At 37.1% G+C, this 11,611-nt stretch overlaps 1 non-coding gene across 1 annotated transcript; it reads right to left on the reverse strand.

The window, feature by feature from the left end:
* Window positions 1-7,665: 7,665 nt before the first annotated feature.
* LOC127483390 (U6 spliceosomal RNA) lies at window positions 7,666-7,770 on the reverse strand. The gene has a single exon (XR_007909562.1). It is a non-coding gene; the product is annotated as a U6 spliceosomal RNA (small nuclear RNA).
* Between the last annotated feature and the right edge of the window lie 3,841 nt (window positions 7,771-11,611).

Raw genomic sequence — 11,611 nt, forward strand, 5'->3', positions numbered from 1 at the left:
GTTGGGATCTCATTTTTCCTAACCAGGAACCTAATCTTGTCATAACAGATCTACTTAATTTAAGAGCAACATTTTTGGAGCTCTACTAGAGTGATGATTTTATCCTCATTTTTTTCTTCCTTCTATTTACATAATTTCAAAATCTTATATACTCGCAAGAAGGCTTTATGGATTCCATGAAAAGGGTTTACTTCTTAATTAATCACTTAATTCTTCTTGTCTTTAAGATATGTTATCCTTAGTAAGATTACTCAATGCCAGAATCTTCATACTCATTAATTGTCCTTATTCCCAAAAGCTTGATATTTTGTATCTGATAGTAAATTCCCTTCAGTGGGAATATTACCCCAATTCACTACAATGTTTAAAATTGCACTATTACATAGTGCCAGGAGCTCACTGTGCTGTGCCTGTCTAACTTCTAGTGATCAAGACTTCATTGCCAGCTAAACAGTATTTAATGTGAAAAATCATCTTAATATTTACTGTGTCAAATCATTACTAATATTGAGTGGTATATGTTGAAATGCTCAGAAGTAGATTTTAAAAATGTCTTTGGGGGCCAGCACTGTGGCTCACTAGGCTAATCCTCTGCCTGTGGCACCGGCACCCTGGGTTCTAGTCCTGGTTGGGGCACCGGTTCTGTCCCGGTTGCTCCTCTTCCAGTGCAGCTCTCTGCTGTGGCCCGGGATGGCAGTGGAGGATGGCCCAAGTGCTTGGGCCTTGCACCCGCATGGGAGACCAGGAGGAAGCACCTGGCTCCTGGCTTCGGATCAACGCAGCGCACCGGTCTTAGCGGCCATTTGGGGGTGAAGGAAGACCTTTCTCTCTGTCTCTCTCTCTCTCTCTCTCTCACTGTCTAACTCTGCCTGTCAAAAAAGTGTCTTTGAAATAGATGCCAATATAGATAACAACATGTTTGAGGTTTATTGAGGAGTTTAATTGGGATCCTCGCTTCCTGATGGGGAGCTTTTGAAAGCAGTGGTGGGCGGACAGAACTTGGGCTATGATGTGGTTCCAGTGGGAAGAAGGTCACACATAGGATTTTGTGTAAATCAAGATTAATTCTAGTTGTAGGAAAGGGATGGGGCATTCATATCCTTAAATGAAAGCTAGTAATTGTGAACTGTTTTTGCAAAGGGGCGTTATTTTGAGTGGAACAACTCAAATTAGTGAATGAGATCTGCAAGAAAACTGAAAGCCAAGGCTCTCTTCATGCAACACTTTCAGCAGCTTGGCGAATAAGTCTTGAAAGGGATCTGGTTGATGAATACCAGATGCTATTATATCTACTAATGTGGAACATATCCCTCCACCCCACCTCTCTTTAAGGATTGCATTTTATAATTACTCCTTGGAGCATTCATCATCAACATGGATCTTACTTGGGACTGCATTGTGTACTTCCAAAAAGCTATGTTGAAGAGCTAATGTCCAGTACCTCAGATTGTGACATTATCTGCAAATGGAGTCTTACACAGGTAATCAGGTTGAAATGAGGTCATTTAGATGAGGTGACAGGAAATTAACCTGAAATAAACTCATTGCAGTATGACTTATGTCTTTATAAAAGAGAAGGGTTGGTATATGGGAAGAGACACACAGAGACAGAAAACAAGATAAGAAATTGTGTAATGCCACATGCACACCAAGGATTATAGTGATAGATCTACAAGGTAAAGGGCCATAAAGAGTAGCTAGGAAGAGGTGAGGAAGGATTCTCTTACAATGTTCAGGGGAAGGATGGCCCTGTTGGCATTGTGACTGGATTTCTAACCTTTACAATAGAGACTATATTTTTTATTCTAACCCATCAAGTTTTGGTTGCTTTCATATGGTAACCTTAGGAACTTAATTGTAGAAACTAAAACAAAAACATTAATAATTCATTGAGAACTTTTTCAATGTAAATAATTATATTCTTCATTAAAATTTGCCCCTTTAATTTGAGGGTATACAATAAAGATATAATTTAAGAAAGAACATAAAATATTTAGATGTTGCTATTTTTTTTTTTTTTTTGACAGGCAGAGTTAGACAGTGAGAGAGAGAGAGAGAGAGAGACAGAGAGGAGAAAGGTCTTCCTTCCATTGGTTCACTCCCCTAATGGTCACTACAGCCGGTGCACTGCGCCGATCTGAAGCCAGGAGCCAGGTTCTTCCTCCTGGTCTCCCATGCGGGTGCAGGGAGTGCTGGACCCGCAGGTGGAGGATTAGCCTAGTGAGCCACAGCACAAGCCAGATGTTACTATTTAACATTATAATAATATTAATGGTTAATAACAAATATGAAGAAAAGCAATATCACATATTGATCATTGAGCAAGGTAAAAACCAGATATTAATTAAAGTGACCTGTGTAGATATTATTGAAAAAGTAATGTTTGAGTAGAGACAATGCAATGCCTTCGTGGGAACATGTCTGACAAATGACAGGGAATTTAATGAGTCAAAGTTACTAGAGTGGGTGATATTATGAAGTGGATTATAGGACAAGTCAAGGTGCTAGATTACAAAAAAATGGAATAGGCCGGCGCCGCGGCTCACTAGGCTAATCCTCTGCCTAGCGGCGCCGGCACACCGGGTTCTAGTCCCGGTCGGGGCGCCGGATTCTGTCCCGGTTGCCCCTCTTCCAGGCCAGCTCTCTGCTGTGGCCCGGGATGGCAGTGGAGGATGGCCCAAGTGCTTGGGCCCTGTATCCCATGGGAGACCAGGATAAGTACCTGGCTCCTACCATCAGATCAGGACGGTGCGCTGGCCGTGGCGGCCATTGGAGGGTGAACCAACGGCAAAGGAAGACCTTTCTCTCTGTCTCTGCTGTTGCCAGGGAGTGCAGTGGAGGATGGCCCAGGTGCTTGGGCCCTGCACCCCATGGGAGACCAGGAAAAGCACCTGGCTCCTGGTTCCTGCCATCGGATCAGCGCAGTGCGCCGGCCGCGGCGGCCATTGGAGGGTGAACCAACGGCAAAGGAAGACCTTTCTCTCTGTCTCTCTCTCTCTCACTGTCCACTCTGCCTGTCAAAAAATAAAAAAATAAAAAATAAAAAATAAATGGAATATAAATGGTTAAATTCTGACATAAAAATTGCTTACTTACTTTTAACTTTCATTTTATTATAGACGGGGAAAGAGAGAGGGAGAAAAAGACAGAGAGAACATTCATATTTGTTGTTTCATTCCCTCAAGGCCTGTAATACCCTGGGTTGGGATAGAGATGTAGCTGGGAATTGGTAATATAATCCAGCCTGATCATGTAGATCGTAGAAACTTAATTATTTCAACTATCACCACTGTCTCTCATATTCTGCCCTAGCAGGTACCTGGAGTCTGGAACCAGAGCTTGTAATCAAATCCAGGTTACTTTGTGAGTTTTAGGTGTCTTAACGAAATACCCACTTCCTGACATATTATTTAAAAATTTATTATTGAAAATATTTAGCTGTTATTTTGAAAGTTGATATTTGCATTACTGTTCACAGACAAAAATTTAGAATAATATCTCTTCTAGCAAGGTTTATATTTTCCTTATTATCCAGTTTTGGTAGCAAAAGTCTATTAGCTTCATAAGAATATTTTATTCACCTTTACTCCAGTTCTTGAAAAAAAGTTCTGGTATATCAGGCTTAAATCCTTTTATATATTTGTTAGGACTTAGATCAAAATCAGATATATCAAAAACAGATATATCTCTTCACTTATAAGCATTAGTTAATATTTAACTTATTTAAAACATTAATGTGTGATTATTTTACTTTATCTTGATGTAGTTTTTTATTAGTACCATTAATTTTAGCATATGTTTTCATCATATTTAAGATAATATTTCTCTTGTAATTTTAAATCCCAAGTATTAATAATTCTATATTTTATTAGATAAAATGCAGATTTTTGAAGTCTTTCTTTGGAAAATATAGGAAGAAAATAGATTTGTTCAAAGGTTACTTAAAAGCTTGAAGAACCACTAGGGTGGCTGTGTGAGCAGGTTTGGTGGAACGCACGGAAATCACAGGCACACTGAACAGAGAGCTTGTTCTCTGAAGATGCTAGCTCTGATATTACGGAGCTGGAGACACAGCCATGCTGTGTGCAAAAGCTTCCTGTGTTCCCAAGAAGTTGTCTAGCACACTGCTGTCTTACTGCCTTTCAAACGCCGTATGAGTGCTACTGTTTTCCACTAAAACCACTACAAGGAAGGTTTTCTGTGGTTCATCTGTTTTCTCTGTATTTACTATTATAAGGCTATGTAAAGGATGCATCAGCTATAAGGCACTGAATCCATGGAGCACTCAGGTTCTTTTTTTAACTTTTATTTAATAAATATAAATTTTCCTAAGTACAGCTTATGGATTACAGTGGCTTTTCCCCCCAATAACTTCCCTCCCACCTGTACCCCTCCCATCTCCCACTCCCTCTCACATTCCATTCACATCAAGATTCATTTTCAATTATCTTTATATACAGAAGATCAATTTACTATATATTAAGTAAAGGTTTCAACAGTTTGCACCCACACAGAAACACGAAGTGTAAAGTACTGTTTGAGTACTAGTTATAGCATTAATTTACATTGTACAACATATTAAGGACAGAGATCCTACACAGGGAGTAAGTGCACAGTGACTCCTTTTGTTGACTTAACAAATTGACACTCTTGTTTATGGCGTCAGTAATCACACTAGGCTCTAGTCATGAGTTGCCAAGGCTATGGAAACCATTTGAGTTCGCTGACTTTGATCTTATTCAGACAAGGTCATAGTCAAAGTGGAAGTTCTCTCCTCCCTTCAGAGAAAGTTACCTCCTTCTTTGATGGCCCATTTTTTTTTTTTTTTTTCCAGAGTGTCTTGGCTTTCCATGCCTGAAATACTCTCATGGGCTCTTCAGCCAGTTCCGAAGGCCTTAAGGGCTGATTCTGAGACCAGAAGCACTCAGGTTCTTAATGTGCAACTTCAATGAAGTATCATGTGTATCATTGAAGTTCCATCACTTGTTGATTTTGATCATTTGAATAATAGGAAATATTGCTCCAAGAAACACTAATCCTCTCACAAATAAATTGCAACCTCTAAAATTTAAAACTATATCAAGTATGTTGCACTTTTATAAAGCTCAAAAGCATATAAAACAATACAGATTTTTTGGAAAGATAAGTATATATGATAACAATATGAGTATAAAGGATAGTCCTTCAATATCATAGCTAGTAGCCACATGTAACTCTTGAATACTTAATATATGGCAAGTGTGGAAAAAGATATACTCTAATTACAAAATATACATCTGACACCAAATGCTTAGTATCGAATTTTTAAAGAACTAATGAGATAGACATGTACAAATGGCAAGTACCAGAACTGAGCAACAAATTCCTTATATGTTTATTTACTATTGGCATGTGCCTTTCAAATAAATATTTTGAGCTAAAAAAATTAAGAACTTACACGACTTTTACAAATGTATATGCAATGTAGTAGAAAACTAGCTTTAAAATTTACTAAAGTATAGTTAAATGTACTACATTTAACTGACTTAAATTTTGAAACATAATATTCTCAGAAATGTACTACCAGAGCACATATTATTTTACTATGGGTATTTTTCTGAAATCAAAATATATTAAATAGTATATTTTAAACAGTACATATTATTATAGATACCATGTAAATGAAGCACAAGATAGGAGTGACCCTGTGGTCCACTGAGATAATAGGCAGATGTTTTGTGTGTGGGCTTGTGGCTTATAAGATTGTTGGGAAGTCAAGATTTATAAAATGCTTGCTAATTAAATAACACAGCTCACTTATTTAAAAATGAAATTGAGATACTTCATTAATATTTTAAAACATTGAAATGATATTTTTATAATTAGGCTAGTATAATAGAATACATGGTCTTTAGAAAAATTATGTATTGTTAACCTCACTATATTTCTATTATATCTTGTTTCACACTGTTAGAAATAAAAAACAAGGAGTGATAATAATAAATTCCAGGTAGTTTGCTTTAGATGTAAAGAATAAAGCTATAGGATTACCACATGCAATTTGTTTCATTCAAGGTGCATCAAAATCTTACCAAGGACTCCACACCAAATTTAGAGCGAGAGTCAAGGATCTTGCCTAAAGCTGTGAAGAACAGCATGCTTTTCCCTGTACACATCTCTAAATTAACTTCCTGTCACCAAGTCTAACTTGCTGCTTTCCCTCTTACTTTAGCTGTAATATGGAAAGCATATCTACCTGTCATAACCTTCGAATTTTATCTTCAGCTAAACTACTTTTCCTTCAGATATTCCCATGCCTTCCATATTTCATTTTGTTTCTATTTACATGTTAATTTTCTGGAAATGGCATCCTTTAGAATCCTATTGAAAATTGTAGTCTGTATTGCAATTTTGCTCTAAATAGTTCTTTTACTGTTCAATATTTCTCTCTCTTTATATGCTTATTGCCATTCTTCCTCATCATAACTTAAACTTGAGAAGATAGAGACAGTCTATTTTGTTCACTCCTAAATCAACTACTCTTGAAAAAGTAACTGGTGTATACATACATATATATATATGTATACATATATGCATATGTGTATATATATATATATATATATAGAGAGAGAGAGAGAGAGAGAGAGTATTCGGTACATATTAAGTCTACTCCCAAAACTGAGTGTATTAAATAAAATAAATGACGAATAATTGAATGAGTTGCAATTAAGTAAAGCAGGGTGGAAAAATGCCTGAGCATAAAAATTAAATTTTATATGAATAATTCATTAACATATAGGATTATGTATCAAAAAATTTCACCAAATGTACCATTACTATCATAGTCATGTTATTCAGGAAATTTTTGTTATGCTGATTATCAATATATCCTTCTTCTATATTTAATATAGTCTATTAATTCAACAAATATGATATGATATAATTTTTAAATTAAGCTGTCTTTACAACTATTTTTAATTTATTTAAAAATTAGAGTGACAGAGGGCGGAAGAGGGATCTTCCACCTGCTGATTCACTCCCCCAATGGTTGCAATGACTAGGGCTGAGTCAGACTCAAGGCAGAACTCCAGTCAGGTCTCCTACACGAGTAGCAAGGACCCAAGTAATTGGGCCATCTTCTGTTACTTTACCACGCAAGTCATTTTAGTGGGGATCTGGATCCAAAGAGGAACGTCCAGGACTCAAGCAGGCACTCTGATATGAGATGCCCCCATTGCTAGCAGTGGTTTAACCTGCTGTGCCAAAATGCTGGCTCCAACATCTTCATAAAACAAAACCGCAAGCATCAAACTAAAGCTTTTATACATAAGTGATTATTTTAGTGGCTTAAAATATTAATAGGGGGCCAGTACCATGGAATGTGGATGCCTGTTCTAGTCCCAGCAGCTCCACTTCCCATCCAGCTCTGGCCTAGGAAAGCAGTAGAGGATAGCCCAAGTCCTTGGGCCCCTGCATACACGTGGGAGACCTGAAAGAGGCTCCCAGCTACTGGCTTCGAATCAGCACAGCTCTAGCCATTGTGGCCATTTCTCTCTCCTTCTGCTGCTCTGTAACTTTGCCTTTCAAATAAATAAATAAATCTTTTAAAAATATATTTATAGGATAAGTCTTATTCAAATAAAAAACACATGTTATTCAAGAGAACCTTTAATTGAAAACAATCTTTTTAAAGTATTAAACTTCACGAATTTGCGTGTCATCCTTGCGCAGGGGCCATGCTAATCTTCTCTGTATAGTTCGAATTTTAGTATGAGAAATGGTGACTTGATCAGCCCTCACCCTGACTGTTGATGAGCAGCTTAATATGTTATCCCTCTTAGTATTTTTTTTGTTTGTTCTACTTAATACTTTTGGTTGAATACTGTAATCAATACACAATTCTTCTTAAGTGCTGAAACTTAACTGAAAAGTGATCGCTGTTAAATATAAGAGTGGGAATAAGAGAGGGAAGAGATGTACAATTCGGGACATGCTCAAGCTGACTTGCCTCAAACGGTAGAGTTAGAAACATACCAGGGGATTCCAATTCAATCCATCGAGGTGGCATGTACCAATGCCATCTCACTAGTCCCAGTGAACAATTTCTGTTCACAATTGATCGTAATGATAGGACTAAGAACCAAAGGGATCACATAAACAAGAATAGTGTCTGCAAATACTAGCTGATAGAATAAAAAAGGGAGAGAATGGTCCAACATGGGAAGTGAGATACACAGCAGACCCATAGAATGGCAAATGTCCTAACAGCACTCTGGCCTCAAAATCAGCCCTTAAGGCATGCGGATCCAGCTGAAATGCCCATGAGAGTATTTCAGGCATGGAAAGCCAAGACACTCTGGGGAAAAAAAAAAAAAAAAAAAAACTAAATGAAAAATCTCCATGGGTGAGATCCCAGTGGAAAGAACAGGTCATCAAAGAAGGAGGTACCTTTCTCTGAAGGGAGGAGAGAACTTCCACTTTGACCATGGCCTTGTCTAAAAATGATCAGAGTCAGTGAACTCAGGGGGTTTCCATAGCCTTGGCAGCTTATGACAAGAGCCTAGGGTGATTACTGAGGCCATAAACAAGAGTGTCAATTTGTTAAGTCAACAACAGGAGTCACTGTGCACTTACTCCTCATGTAGGATCTTTGTCCTTAGTGTGCTGTACATTGAGATTTAATGCTATAACTGGTACTCAAACAGTATTTTTCACTTTATGTTTCTGTGTGGGAGCAAACTTTTGAAATCTTTACTTAATATATGCTAAACTGATCTTCTGTATATAAAGAGAATCAAAAATGAATCTTGATGTGAAAGGAAGGGGAGAGGGAGTGGGAAAGGGGAGGGTTGCGGGTTGGAGGGACGTTATGGGGGGGAAGCCATTATAATCCATATTCTGTACTTTGGAAATTTATATTCATTAAATAAAAGTTAAAAAAATAAAGTATTAAACTTCTATATAGCTTTTGAGAAATGGTATAATTCAGTTTTACAAGGATTCTATAGTAAATTTCTATGTATCTTTTATACTTCAGCTTATGAGCATTTTACCATAAGCTTTGAGTAATATTTTATATTGAAATGAATTGATTATTATGAAAGTAAATATTTTAATATAAGAATTGGATTTCTGGGGTTGGCACGTGGCAGAGTGGGTTAAGCTTCCACTTACAAAGTCATGGAAATCAGAGCATTGGTTTGAGCCCTGGCTGCTCTGCTTCCAGTCCAGCTTCCTGCCAATGTGATTTGGAAAGCACTGGAAGATGACTCAAATGCTTAGACCCACGTTACCCATGCGGGAGAACAATATTGGAGTTCTAGGCTCCTGGCTTCAGCCTGGCCCAGCCTTAGTGCTTGTGGCCATTTGGGGAAGAAATTAGTGAAATATATATATTCTCTCTCTCTCTCTCTCTCTCTCTACCACTTTCAAATAAAATAATTTTAAAAAAGAATTGCCTTTTCATTGTAAATATGTATTATTTTTCAAGAGTACAATTTATCTTGTAGGCACACTACTTCCATGTTTTACAGAAAAAAACACTGTAATAGTAGTATTTATGCATATCAATATCACAGCTCATGTTCTTATGCTAATCATTTGAATGTTGATTGAGATGCCTGATGGCTCTTTTGTACTTATGAGAACCAGTAGAAAGAAACACCTCATTCACACTGCTTTCAATTTATATAAAAATATGGTATGATTTCAATTTTTTGAAAAACAATAATATGTTTCTAAGAATCTATCAGTTGAACCATGCAAAATTTAAAACATTTTATTATCTTCAATGTATGCTAAATTATTTTTGATAAATTAAAATTGGGCATTTTGATTTATTCCTCCTTTCTGGGAATATACATTATACTTTATTCAAGAGTAAATTAGACTTTTAGAGTTAATTAAATTTTTTTAATGCATATAACTTCTATTAGCATATAATAAAAAATACATACATATACAACAAAGAGTAGAACCCTCTGGCCTTTTGAATTTGAGTGACTCAGCTGAATAAGCATGGCTTATTAACCCCAGTACAAATACATATACCTCTTCCAATTAGAAAATCAAACATAATTATCCTGCTGAAAGTAGTGAGCTACCACATCTATTAAATCAAATGCTTGATTATAAATAGGAAAAATGCTAGATTTTTAAATGTTAAATATTCATCTCTAGCTAATTATGTGAAATAAGAATATTGTTAATTTAAATATGTCTAAGCCAGTATGTTTTGATGAGTGTCATATTTCCATTAGGAAAAAAAATTTGCAGAGTATCATTTGATTAACAATCATTTTTATATAATATAAAATACTGATATTTTAAATTTTAATGATGTTTTATAATAAACTGCACATTTTGAAATTTCTGATGGTAGAAAAATACAATAGCTAGAAAAGAAAATTAATATTTAGAATAGTTAGACTATTTTTTTTCTAGAATTATCTATGCTGTCAGTAGGAATAGTGCATATATGTAGTTAGTGGAACCCTGGAGAAAAATGTAAGTATTCAAAACACTATTGAGTGAATTTCATAGGGCTTGAATTATATACTAAGAGTAATGTGCTGTAAAGTTTACTATTTTTTTTAGCAGTGGTAAGCAAAGCAGCAAGGTTTATTGGGATAGGGCATCTGTCAGAGCAGATGCAACAGAATGTGAGAGAGAGTGTGCAGTCACTCCGACTGGGGGAAGCAAGGTTACATGGTTAAATGGAGAGAATGCACCTGGCAGGACAGGTGGGCAGCTCAACAGAAAGCTGAGTGCTGAACATGTGGTATGTTTCAGATTGGGGTTTTTAAGGGGATAGGTACAGTTCCTCCTCCTCCTCCAGGACAAAGTATTTGCCAAGTGTAAATTAAGAAAATCCCCCCCCCCAATGGTTTACGACTCAGTGCTGTTAGAATGGGGAGCCCACTTGGCAGAGGAGCTTCTCCTGGGGTGCCGGCCTTGGAGGGAAGCTGTGAAGGTTTTATTGCTCCATTTTATCAGGCCAGGTAACCCATTTGGTGCTGAGGAGAGAGGATTGTCTTGGGAGCTTTCCTTGAGAGAAGGCCTGAGACCACCTGGAAAGTTATCAGGGTACTGGCAGGACTTTGAAGTGTAAAATACTGAGTTGTTTCCAAGTTGAGCTTCTATAGATGCTATTTTCTTCAGGCCACTTTCATACACACATAGCCTAATTTCTTTCTTCCTACCTAATGTTTCTACCAAACATTCCCCCCTTGAGAGATGATACCCATAATTTTGTGGGGATAGAAAGGATAAATTCCATCTTATGTAGTTTCTTCAGAACTGACAAATGGGCATAGAGCAGCTTATGGGTATTTTTCTCTTGCTATCTGCCTCATGGTGTTTGAGGGTGGCCTCGGAAAACTGCTCTGCTCGGTCTAGAGGACTGGTCATCTTGTCTGATGTCTAGGCTGAAAAAGCTGTCTCAGAAGCAGCTGGAGCTGGATGGCTGGTCTTCTTCTGTTAGACACAAAACAAAAAAGGACATTAAAGACAGTAACCTATTGAGAAGTAAAAAGAATGTGGATGCTATATCACCAAGGAAAGGCAATTAACAGAATTTCTATCACCAGATGCTAGGCTACATATTTTAGCCTTGTCTGACCGGGTCCTAGAC

Source organism: Oryctolagus cuniculus, chromosome 8 (assembly GCF_051225735.1).
Source record: "Oryctolagus cuniculus isolate XC-2025 breed Fujian yellow rabbit chromosome 8, ASM5122573v1, whole genome shotgun sequence".
In the NCBI taxonomy this organism is placed as follows: domain Eukaryota; kingdom Metazoa; phylum Chordata; class Mammalia; order Lagomorpha; family Leporidae; genus Oryctolagus; species Oryctolagus cuniculus.